This window comes from Phaseolus vulgaris, chromosome 8 (genome assembly GCF_000499845.2).
Source record: "Phaseolus vulgaris cultivar G19833 chromosome 8, P. vulgaris v2.0, whole genome shotgun sequence".
NCBI lineage: Eukaryota > Viridiplantae > Streptophyta > Magnoliopsida > Fabales > Fabaceae > Phaseolus > Phaseolus vulgaris.
The window spans coordinates 43052066-43064088 of NC_023752.2; positions in this window are offsets into that span (position 1 = coordinate 43052066).

Here is a 12023-nt window from a genome sequence, read left to right on the forward strand (position 1 = left end):
GGCAACCAGTTGGATGAGGACCACATCATCTTCAAAGGGTATTTTAGATATTCAAATCATGCATTCTGTTAGAATTGTAGGGCTTAAACAAGAGGGGGGTGAATTGTTTTCAAACGTTTTTTCGAAAGTTTTGAAGGTATGAAGAAAGTCAAAGAAGAATCACAGCCAAAGGAATCAAAGAACACAAGATAGAAAATAGTTTTAGTTGAATTCCAGAAATTCAATCGGTTGTTTCTACGATTCAACCGATTGTTTTTATCAGAGAGTGTAAAAACAACTAAAAACATATATACAAGAGTTAAGGGAGAGAGAGAATCACACAAGAAATTTTATACTGGTTCACTCTTATACCAAGAGCTACATTCAGTTCCTAGAAACCTCAAGGTATCCACTAAGTAATCAAAAACCAGATTACAAACACACAACCACCAAAGAAATGATCTTGATCCCCTCAAGAACACACACTTCATTTGGCACACCACAAACACACCACAGATCAAAACACCCTTTCACTCTGTGAACACCAGTACTTATAGAATTACAAATCAAGAAGAAATAGGATTGATCACACCTGGTACAAATCAAATCAAAGTACACAACAAGTCCTACTTTACTCTTAGAGAAATATCCAAAGATTAAGCAATCTTGGAGAAAACTTGATTTCAAAAACTGATCTTGTAAGTGATTTGCTAGGAGCATATAACAGAACATTTATACTCCAATTAGCAGTTTAAAACATTTATTGTAAAAGCCAAATCAAATTCAAATCATTTAAAGCAGATTTAAAAAACTTAACAGAATTCTATCAAGGCAATTTAAAAACAGTCGGTTGTTTTATCGAAACAATCGATTGAATTGGTTTGACAGAAAAGCCAACCAAATTCAAATTTGTCAAAACCAGTTTCAAAAACCTTAAGAATGAAACAACCGATTGAAACGACAAAACAACTGGTTGTTTTTCTACTTCTTCATAAAACACTCTTTTCAAAAAGATTTGAATTAAACCAGATTTTGGATTCATGGAGATTTGGAGTCATCAAAGCACTTCTTCAACACATTGATGGTTTCAAATTTTGCAAGTCGATGGTCCAAGTTGACGGAATCGAAACTTTCTTGCATGGGAAATCTTCTTGTCGGTTGACTTGCTCGCCGGTTGACTTTGATGACAAGCTCTAGCTTCGTCTGTTTCTTCACGACTATATCTTATCTCTTGCTGCTTCGGAACGTAGCTCCGTTGAAACAGAGGGGGCGCTACCAATTGATTGCACTCCGACGATCAAGTCAATACAGGGCTTATAAGAGTTTAAGAAGTAGCAAGTCTCAGTCTTAGAAATAACGTACCTTAACCTGGGGTCTCAAACCCCTTTTATAGCTTACCTCTTGTAACAACTTTCTATCATGAGAATCTAATCTCAACTGAAAGCATAATCAACAGGAAAATATTTTGTTCAGGGGCACACTCTCACGGTGCTGCAACATAACAGAATTTTTCCTCCAGGGAGTGCATAAAATAATAATAGATTAACCACCAGGGCACCAACTCATGTACCAACATCAGGGGTCCATTCTGCTTACGTGGGCAACCCTACCCATGGTGTTATGCTATCTTTAATTATACATGCAACCTAACCACTACGTGTCCTAAAACACATGGGCTTAGGTTTAAAAAGAAAACATTTACTTGACCTAGACACCACATGTACTAAACGTACCCCTAGGTTCACAAATACCCTTTACTAGTAGCCTTATGCTTACCTATAAAAGTTTATTTCAATTATGCCAAGACGAGTTTACTGACCAAACTAGGCCCAACCACATGGCCCAACAGCCGAGTTGACCTTCCTACGCCATGCACCGAGATTCGACCCCCGAGCACTCAGCCCTGAGCCTTCTGTCTAGTACAGGAAATATAAAGGGATGTTATTAGCCACAGTTGCGTCAAATGGCCGCAACAACATATTACCAATTCCATTTGCCATCGTAGAGGGTGAAATTGCTAAGGCTTGGTTCTTTTTTCTTGCAAAACCTATGAAGATATGTAACTCTGAAAGATGGCCTCTACCTCATTTTTTACTGTCACAAATCAATAAAGAACACATATTCTAAAGAAGATAGTGGTCGAAACAACAACAATTTTGTGCATGTGTACTGCATCGACACATAACACAAAATTTCATGAGATAGTTTAGAAATATGAGTAATTTTGCATCATCCTTTCATTCAAGCAACTCTTTCGAATTTTACAATTTCTTCTTTGCAAATTTGTTTACTAAATTTATTTGGAACAAATAATTACAACACATGGAATGATAGAGCCACACTTTTTGTACTACTACAACATATTTAGATAGGAAAACCCCAAGGCAGCTTAATGGCTAGATGATATCTTGAGAGAGAAGTGGACTCTTGCATGGGACAACGATAACCAATTTGTTTTATTCAATTAACTATGTGTTGAAGAAAACAAGAAACCTTTCAATCTCTTCAATGGTGATGGCAACATACACCCGCTGCAACGAATTCTTCATTAATAGAGGCAGGCAAGTGGAAGCCATTATGAATGCCAAACATGTGTACCAAGTTGTAGTGAAAGCATTGAAGGATGCACAATCAAATGCAAGCACTCATATAATGCTTTCATTTGATAGGAGGAACACCAAAATTTTGGTAGAAGAAAGTCAAAATCTAAGAGAAGTACGGCCACTAGGCCGATTTGCAATCCACTTGGATGAATTATGGTGTGAGTGGGGAAATTACAAGGACTATACCTACCATGCTCCCTAATGCTTGCTGCATGAAAACATGCACACCATAATTTTGCAATTTACATCTCACAAGTGTACACATTGGAACAAGTATTTCATGTCTACAAATGCTTATTTGGTGAACTCATAAATACTATTGGCCTACTTACACTGGTCCAATATTATGCCCAAGTACAAGCATGAAAAGAACATCAAATGAGAATCTAAGTCATGTCATGTAAGGACTAAGGTCAATCCAAAATAATGTTCATACTGTCAAACGTCAGGACACATAAAAAGAACATGCCCTAACATTGTTGGAGCATTAATTTATCTCCATTGATTATGTTTTATTTCACATAAAGAATTCTATGTATCGATAACTAAAATATTTAATGAATGTGCTTTTGTCATCTATTTTCCTTTTATGTTCAACATGTATTGCATCATTTCAATAATTAACAACAATTTTCAAATAATGAACATACATAACTTCTAAAAGCAATTCACAAAGCTAGTAAAGCTACACAACAACATAATCATCCATTACTCAAGCAAAGTGTGGGAAAATTTATACACAAAAGTTATACATGTCTTCATAATATATTCTTTGTTAGGCCACACTGGTCAATACTATCACTACAAACAAAATCATTCAATAAAAATCAATTTTAGAGACAAAAAGTAATTAGTTGCTATATTGACTAAATTAAATACTATTTTAGAAATTAAAAAAAATTATTGGTTTCTAAATTAGTTTCTATTATTGATAAATAGTTTCTAAATTGGTACCTAATTAGCTACCAAGATTTTTACTACCAAATTTAGAATCTCATATCATAAACAACCATCTTCTTATTGTTAGAATGGATGGCTTTAAACTAGAGGGGGGTGAATTGTTTAAAGAGGGTTTTCGCAAACTTTTAAAACAAGAATGAAATCATCTCAAGAAATAATTGATAAGAAATCCAGTTTGCCAAAACAACAATAAAAAACAGCAGTACCAGAAAAACAATCGGTTGTTTCACAGAAACAATCGGTTGTTTATACCAGCAAACAACAGACAAAACTGAATTTAAAGAGTTAGGGATAGAGAGATTGCACACAGATGTTTACACTGGTTCACTCCAAATCCAGAGCTACATCCAGTGTTCTCAGAAACCCTGAGGAAATCCACTAAGCAATCACAACTTGATCACTTACACCACAACCAAGAAAGTGACCTTGAACATCTCAAGACACACACTCTTCTTGGCCAACACACCAACACTAAGATTGTTGATCTTGATCCCCTCAAGAACACACAGCCAATCTCAGCAAACACATAAACGAAAACTTGTTTCACAGAGTACAAGGATTACACTTGTTACAGAAGATAATCTGAAATCAATACAAGCAGAATCCTATTCCACAAACTTTGATCAATCACAAACTTTTAGCAATCTCAGCTCTTTGAAAAACTCAAAAACTCTTAGCAAAAAACTTGTAAAAGACTGATTCTCAAATCTGTTTTTCTGAATATATTCAAAGATGTAGTTTGTTATCAAATCTTAACAAACTCTTAAATTGCATTAAAAGATTGGTCAAAGCATTTAATGACTGGAGCGTAAGCAGTTAAATCATTTAAAGCTCAGTCAAAGATAAAACAGTTTTTCTGTTATGGTCACAACAAACAATCGGTTGTTTCCTCGAATCAATCGGTTGTTTTGGTTTTAACAGTTCAACCATTTGAAAAACAGTTTTCAATCTTTTCTTAAAACATCTAAGTATAAACAATTGGTTGTTTCGACAAAACAATTGGTTGTTTTAACTTAGTTTGAAAAACATTTTACTTTAAAAAAGATTGAGAATGCTTATGCTTTAGATTCGATCAAGGGGTGGATTACAACACTCAAACTACCCTAGAACTAGACTAAACCAGCACAGCAACAGCAAGCACAGCCAAGGCTTCAACATCCTTCAAAGGGTTTGGATTCTTCAAAGCTTGAACACCACTTGGTTCAACAATCTCCCCCTATTTGATGAAGACAAATCCCTGATGTTTGTGTTGTACCTGATTGAATCTGAAGCAGTTCCTACAAGATACAGTTTTGAACAAAGCATAGAACTTTTGATATTTGGTTAGCACAGATATAAAAAAAATAAACTTCAGAGCTAAATATCAGAAACAAATACTACTCATCCAAACTGTTTTAACAACTAAAAAAAATATAAACACAGCAGCATATATATCTCCCCCTATTTGTCTTCACAAATAGACAAAGAGAAGATATAAAACAAGATATTGTTTTGATTACATCAGAATTAAAGCAGCAACAGCAGAAAGAAAGAGAATTTAAAAAACCAGATATAACCACCAAAAACAATCGGTTGTTTCGATACATCAACCGGTTGTTTTTCTTCATTCATCATCATCAACAAACTGAAGATCAAAGATTTGATTCTGGACAACTTCGATCTGTTCATCTAGAGTCATGAAGCGTGCATCCATGTTGTCAAACCTGTTGTCAATCCTCTGGAAATTGCTTACACAGAGATCATGAAGATTCCTTTGACTCTCTGCCAAGCTATCAAGCTTATTTACCATGAGTCTTTCAAAACGAGACATGGTTTGCATCCTTTCTTCTTGATTTCCAGCACCAGCACTAGGTCCAACATCTTGATAATCTTCAGGTGGATCTTCATGTTGAACATCCATATCAGCAGGCTCATCTTGTTCAAGATCAGCAGCACCACTAGATGAGGCACCAAGGTCACCATCCTTGCTAATCCATTTGCCACCTACTTTGGTAAAACCCATTTTGTTGAGTGATCCATTGTTCAACTCTTGAGTTGACTTGACCAACTCAGATGTTTCATCCTCAAGGTTCACTTCAAAATAGAGTAGAAATTTAGATACCAAAACAGCATATGGATAGTGATAGTCACTTAACCTCATAGCCTTTTGCATGTGCTCTTTGATGATGTGGATCTAAGTGATTTTGATTTTCTTCATGATGCAGAAGATATATACCAGATCTTCCTCAGTAAGAACAGAATGATTACTCCCCCTTGGAGTTAAAATCCAAGTCACAATGAGAGCAAGCAATCTTTCATCAAGCTTTAGACCTCCAACCGAGCATGTTCTCACTTGAGCATGTTGATTCTTCAAGCAACTCTTGTAGTATTGGATTTTGTTAAAATCCTCCACTACTCCAAGGTTTCCCTTGTTGATTCTAAGGCCAGAAAACTTGAGACCAGCAACAGCAGTCCATACTTCATGAGTTATCTCCATTTCTACACCTTTCACATGAGAAACTATCAAACTTTAGATTTGTGTAGAACACCCTTACCAAATCTGGATAAGTGTTTCCCTTCATCTCCAGGAACTTTCTGAGAGATTGATCCTTGAGCAGCCTTCTTACATTATCAAGCTTTTGACTTTTCAGCCAATCAAAGCATACAACCTTGGGGTTGTTTATCTTTTTGATACTTTTTTCTTACCTATATCTCTCAATAAGATCATTGTCTCCAGAAAACCAGCCTTCTAGCCTTCCTCCAGACCTTACAACCCTGGTTTTGACTCTCTTTGAGGTGGGAGGAGTTGATTCCATGATGGCAGAGAAGAGCTCACTTCACAAATTTTTGCAAGAGATGTTGCAAGAGATGTTGCAATTGGTTGTTCTTGTTGAAGAGATCAGCTACACCAGATTTTATAGCAGAAAAATAATCAATTAGCATTCAATGTTATGAGTGGGTACCTGATTTTCAGAGAGAGAGGACATGACTCTGCCCTACACAGAAAACGTCAGAAAAAGCTGAAAATCACATGGTCTTCACATGTGATCTTTGACTAGTCATTAAGGCTCTTGAATTTCCAAGATTTTGGAATATATTCCTTTATGACTATTGTAACTTCTCTCTGAACGTGATCAGCTTTCAACACAGATTCTTTGACCAAGATTCTCTCTTTGAATTGATCTGCAACGGATAGAAATTTAAAATAGCAATTAAAAGGATTTCTTCACAGTGCGGTCAGACCTAAAACAATCGGTTGTTTAGAAGAAACAATCGGTTGTTTTTCTGCAGCAGTTAAAACTGATTTTGAATTTTAACCATGAGCAGAAAGAGTTCAAAGCAGATGATATTAAGCATATTAAAAAGATTTTTATCCATGAGAAAGATCTTTAAAACACAAATTAAGAACAAATAAAGAAAAGTCTTATCCATGTTAATTCTTCAATGAGCCATGTGCTTTATGATCAAGAAGCCTCTTTTCACTGTTGAGGTCCTTTGGACAGATGTATAGCATTGATTCAGCTTCAATGACTGTCTTTTTCTTCCAAGAACTTGATCACATGACTTAGTTCTTCACACTTCTTTAGAATTCCTGCACAAACATGAATTCAAGCATCAAGATTTGGTCCCTTCACAAATGTGGGTCCAATAGATTTCTTTTTCTCATTTGGAACCTCACATCCTTTCGGAATCCATTTCATGTATCCTCTAGGAACAGAGAATTTTCTTATTTTGTAGAATCTAACCGAATGGCCCTTTTTCATGCAATAAAAGCATGTAACAATCGGTTGTTTCGATTTAACAATCGGTTGTTTCACTGGCTTTCTTGAAAAAAAATTTGAAAACTTATCTTGTTGGTTCTGTGGATTGAAACTCAAACCAGCCATTCCAAAAACACAGCTTTGAGATGCCAAGACATTCTCAAAGTTAGATTTCCCCTTTGAAAGCTTGTCCACAGTTTCAACAAGATAGTGAACCTTTTTCTCAAGATTTTCAAAATTTTCGCAAATGAGAGTGTCACACTTGCAAGAAGAATTATTGAAATGGTTTTCCAGATTTTTGAAATCATTTTTAGATTTTTCAATCTCATCTTCAAGTGATTTCACTCTCTTTTCTAGCCAGCTGTTAAGATCTTTCAATCGGTTGTTTGAAAGAACCAATCGATTAGCTTCATCATGAGTTTCTTGAAAAGCTTCAAGTAATTCACTGTAATTTTGTTCATTCAAGGAAGCACATGAACTTACCTCACTTGAGCTGCAAGATTCATCATCATCTTTAGCAACCAAGCAGATGTTTGCTTTCTCATCTTCACTTGATGAAGAACTTGATGATGACACCTCATTTTCATCCCAAGCTATGTAGGCTCTTTTTGTCTTGCCTTTCTTTTCCTTTTGGACAATCTGCCTTTATATGACCTTGCTCACCACAACCAAAACAAGTATAGTTATTGGAATTAAAATCATTGGATTTCTTGTTTCCATACCTGTCTTTGTTGTTGTCTTTGTTGCGATTTCTCTTTAGAAATTTGCTGAACATTCTTGACAGCAAGCTAAGGTTTTCCTCATCACTTTCATCACTGGATTCTTGTTTTCCTTTGTGCTTGGAAGCTTTTAAGGCTATGCTCCTTGTGTGCTTGTCTTCACTCTCTTGAACATTGAGTTTATTCATCTCTAACTCATGTTCCCTAAGCTTTCCAAACAAAGAAGCAACACTTAATGATGTTAGATCTTTAGATTCGGAAATAGCAGTTACCTTGGGTTGCCATCCTCTATCAAGACATTTCAAGATCTTGATGTTCAGCTCTTCTTTATCAAAGGTCTTGTCAAGACTCATGAGATGATTGATGATGTGCGTGAATCTTTTCTGCACCTCAGCAATTGTTTCTCCGTTAAGCATTCTGAACATCTCATACTCTTGAATTAGAGCATGCTTCCTAGCTCTCTTCACCTCATTTGTTCCTTCATGAGTGACTTCCAAGGTGTCCCACATTTCTTTTGATGATTTGCATTGAGAGACCCTGAAAAACTCATTAGAATTTAAAGCAGAGGTTATAATATTTTTGGCAATGCAATCGAATTTGGCCTTTTTGCTTTCTGCATCAGTCCATTGAGACCATGGCTTCTCAATGAAAGATCCATCTTTTTCAAACTTTGGGACAAAAGGACCATTTTCAATTGCATCTCAAATTCCTTTGTCAAGTGATTCCATTAATATTTTCATTCTCACTTTCCAAAATTGGTAGTTCAAACCACAAAACAGAGGTGGTCTGTTAATTGAAGCACCTTCCCCAAAAGGTAGTCTATCAGCCATTTTAAAAACAGTTTTAGGATCAACTTGAATAACTTTCAAGAACCAAGCTCTTGATGCCAATTGTTAGAATGGATGGCTTTAAACTAGAGGGGGGTGAATTGTTTAAAGAGGGTTTTCGCAAACTTTTAAAACAAGAATGAAATCATCTCAAGAAATAATTGATAAGAAATCCAGTTTGCCAAAACAACAATAAAAAACAGCAGTACCAGAAAAACAATCGGTTGTTTCACAGAAACAATCGGTTGTTTATACCAGCAAACAACAAACAAAACTGAATTTAAAGAGTTAGGGATAGAGAGATTGCACACAGATGTTTACACTGGTTCACTCCAAATCCAGAGCTACATCCAGTGTTCTCAGAAACCCTGAGGAAATCCACTAAGCAATCACAACTTGATCACTTACACCACAACCAAGAAAGTGACCTTGAACATCTCAAGACACACACTCTTCTTGGCCAACACACCAACACTAAGATTGTTGATCTTGATCCCCTCAAGAACACACAGCCAATCTCAGCAAACACATAAACGAAACCTTGTTTCACAGAGTACAAGGATTACACTTGTTACAGAAGATAATCTGAAATCAATACAAGCAAAATCCTATTCCACAAATTTTGATCAATCACAAACTTTTAGCAATCTCAGCTCTTTGAAAAACTCTAAAACTCTTAGCAAAAAACTTGTAAAAGACTGATTCTCAAATCTGTTTTTCTGAATATATTCAAAGATGTAGTTTGTTATCAAATCTTAACAAACTCTTAAATTGCATTAAAAGATTGGTCAAAGCATTTAATGATTGGAGCGTAAGCAGTTAAATCATTTAAAGCTCAGTCAAAGATAAAACAGTTTTTCTGTTATGGTCACAAAACAAACAATCGGTTGTTTCCTCGAATCAATCGGTTGTTTTGGTTTTAACAGTTCAACCATTTGAAAAACAGTTTTCAATCTTTTCTTAAAACATCTAAGTATAAACAATTGGTTGTTTCGACAAAACAATTGGTTGTTTTAACTTAGTTTGAAAAACATTTTACTTTAAAAAAGATTGAGAATGTTTATGCTTTAGATTCGATCAAGGGGTGGATTGCAACACTCAAACTACCCTAGAACTAGACTAAACCAGCACAGCAACAGCAAGCACAGCCAAGGCTTCAACATCCTTCAAAGGATTTGGATTCTTCAAAGCTTGAACACCACTTGGCTCAACACTTATGTATCTCAATCATTCTCCAACTATAAATTCTCCAATTATAAATTCAAATTTCCAACACGACACCACTTTCAAACTAACACACAATATATAAAATTCTTCCTTCTTTCCACTCTTGCTTTCATCTTCAAATTGCCAATCTTTGTGTAACACACTGATAATTTTTCCAATAATTCTATAAAGCAAATGGTCCATCTTTCCAGAACTTTCTTATTTCCCTTTCACTCGCTATAAAGCAAAAAATATAAAAATAACACAACCCCTCCAACAATCCAGTCACCGCGAAATTGACTCTGGGTAAAGTTTCTAACTTCAAAATCAGAAAATGGAGGTTCAGCTCCTCGGTAACTGAATTTCAATCACTTGCCGTACAATCTTCTTTTGCTTATGTCCATTGCAAAAAATAAAAAAATGTCATCCCCAAAATTCGATCTGAGAACCAAATTTTGAGAGGGTTTCCGTTAATAGAAAGAAAAACTAAGGTGATAATTCGCAGGAACTTTCTTCCTACACTCCTACATTTTTCTTCCTGCACCCCCACAAGGTTGCGCAAAAACAAAACTGTCCCTATATAAAACTGTACATTTATTCTTTTTTGTATTCTGGATTATGATATCCGGTAAATTTTTGGATTGGCACTTCCGGTAAAATTTCAGATTGGCGCGTCCGGTAATTTCCTAGATTGAACATGAATGACAGTGTTAATCCAAAATAAATAAAAAATGAAAAACATCCATAATTGAAAAAATCATTCCAGATCCACCAATCTGTAATTTAAAATATGCATTCCGGATTCAGAACTCCATAATTGAAAAAAATCATTCCGATCCACCAATCCGTAATAGAAATTAGGCTTCCAGATTCAGCAATCTGGAAATCAACAATTTATGCAAACTTTGCTTTCAGAACACCCCCTCATCCAGAATGCAACATGATTCACTTTCGGATTGATGAATCCGTAGCACACTCCCAGATCCCGAATTCAAATAACAGGTGAAGGTTAGTTTCAAAATTTACAAAACTATGACGGAAGAAATATATAGGGATGCAGGAAGAAAAATGTAGGAGGGCAGAAAGAAATAGCCTAATTCGCAAGCCGAATTCTCACCATGCTAAAGTAAACCGTTTCCATTCTGGATAAAGTTGGGACAGGTCCACTTGGAGAATAATTTTCCATTTCCGTTCCAGTGCGGGAAAAATACCGTACAAATACTTGCTCAACCAATATTAGTAAAATAAAACAATAATTAATTAATATATTAAATAACATTAGTTAAATATAATACTATAACTTAATAATAATAAAAACTAAAAATAACATTTTACAAACTTTTAACATTTAAATACATATACAAATAAATATATAATATAATATTTAGGTTTAAAGTTCAATAATACGTAATAATAATCTTAATTAACTTTTAGTTTATTCCCATCTTTGAGCCATTCATCAAATTTTGAACCACTTTAAATAGAGATTAGTTTTGTAGTTCCAAGAGACCAAAACACTACATTAGTTCTAATTTGTAAGAACTTATATTAATTTCTCCAATTTATCTTATAAAGAATTTTTTTCTTCTCATTAAGTTTAAACATCGAATTACAGGCTGCTTGTTCATGCAACACATTTTCTTCATACACCTCAATAGTAAATACGAAATTATTGTTTTATCCTTTAGTAACAAATTAAAAACTCAAAATCTTAAAAAGTTCTTTACAAACATTTAAAGGTTTTGTTTTCCTGCTTCTCATTGTGTGCTTATAAAGATCAATATTTGTGTTTACTGGATTATTCTAATGCACTGTGTTGTTCATTGTGTTTATTGTAGATTCATACTGAATTACATTTCGTTCTTGTTTTTTTTTTCTTGAACTTCTAGATTATGTAATTCAAAATTAATTTTTTCATATAGTATTGTACAGGATCAGAGCGCTCAGAGCCCAGTGCTCGGTGGTCGGACCTCAGCACCTGTCATAGAC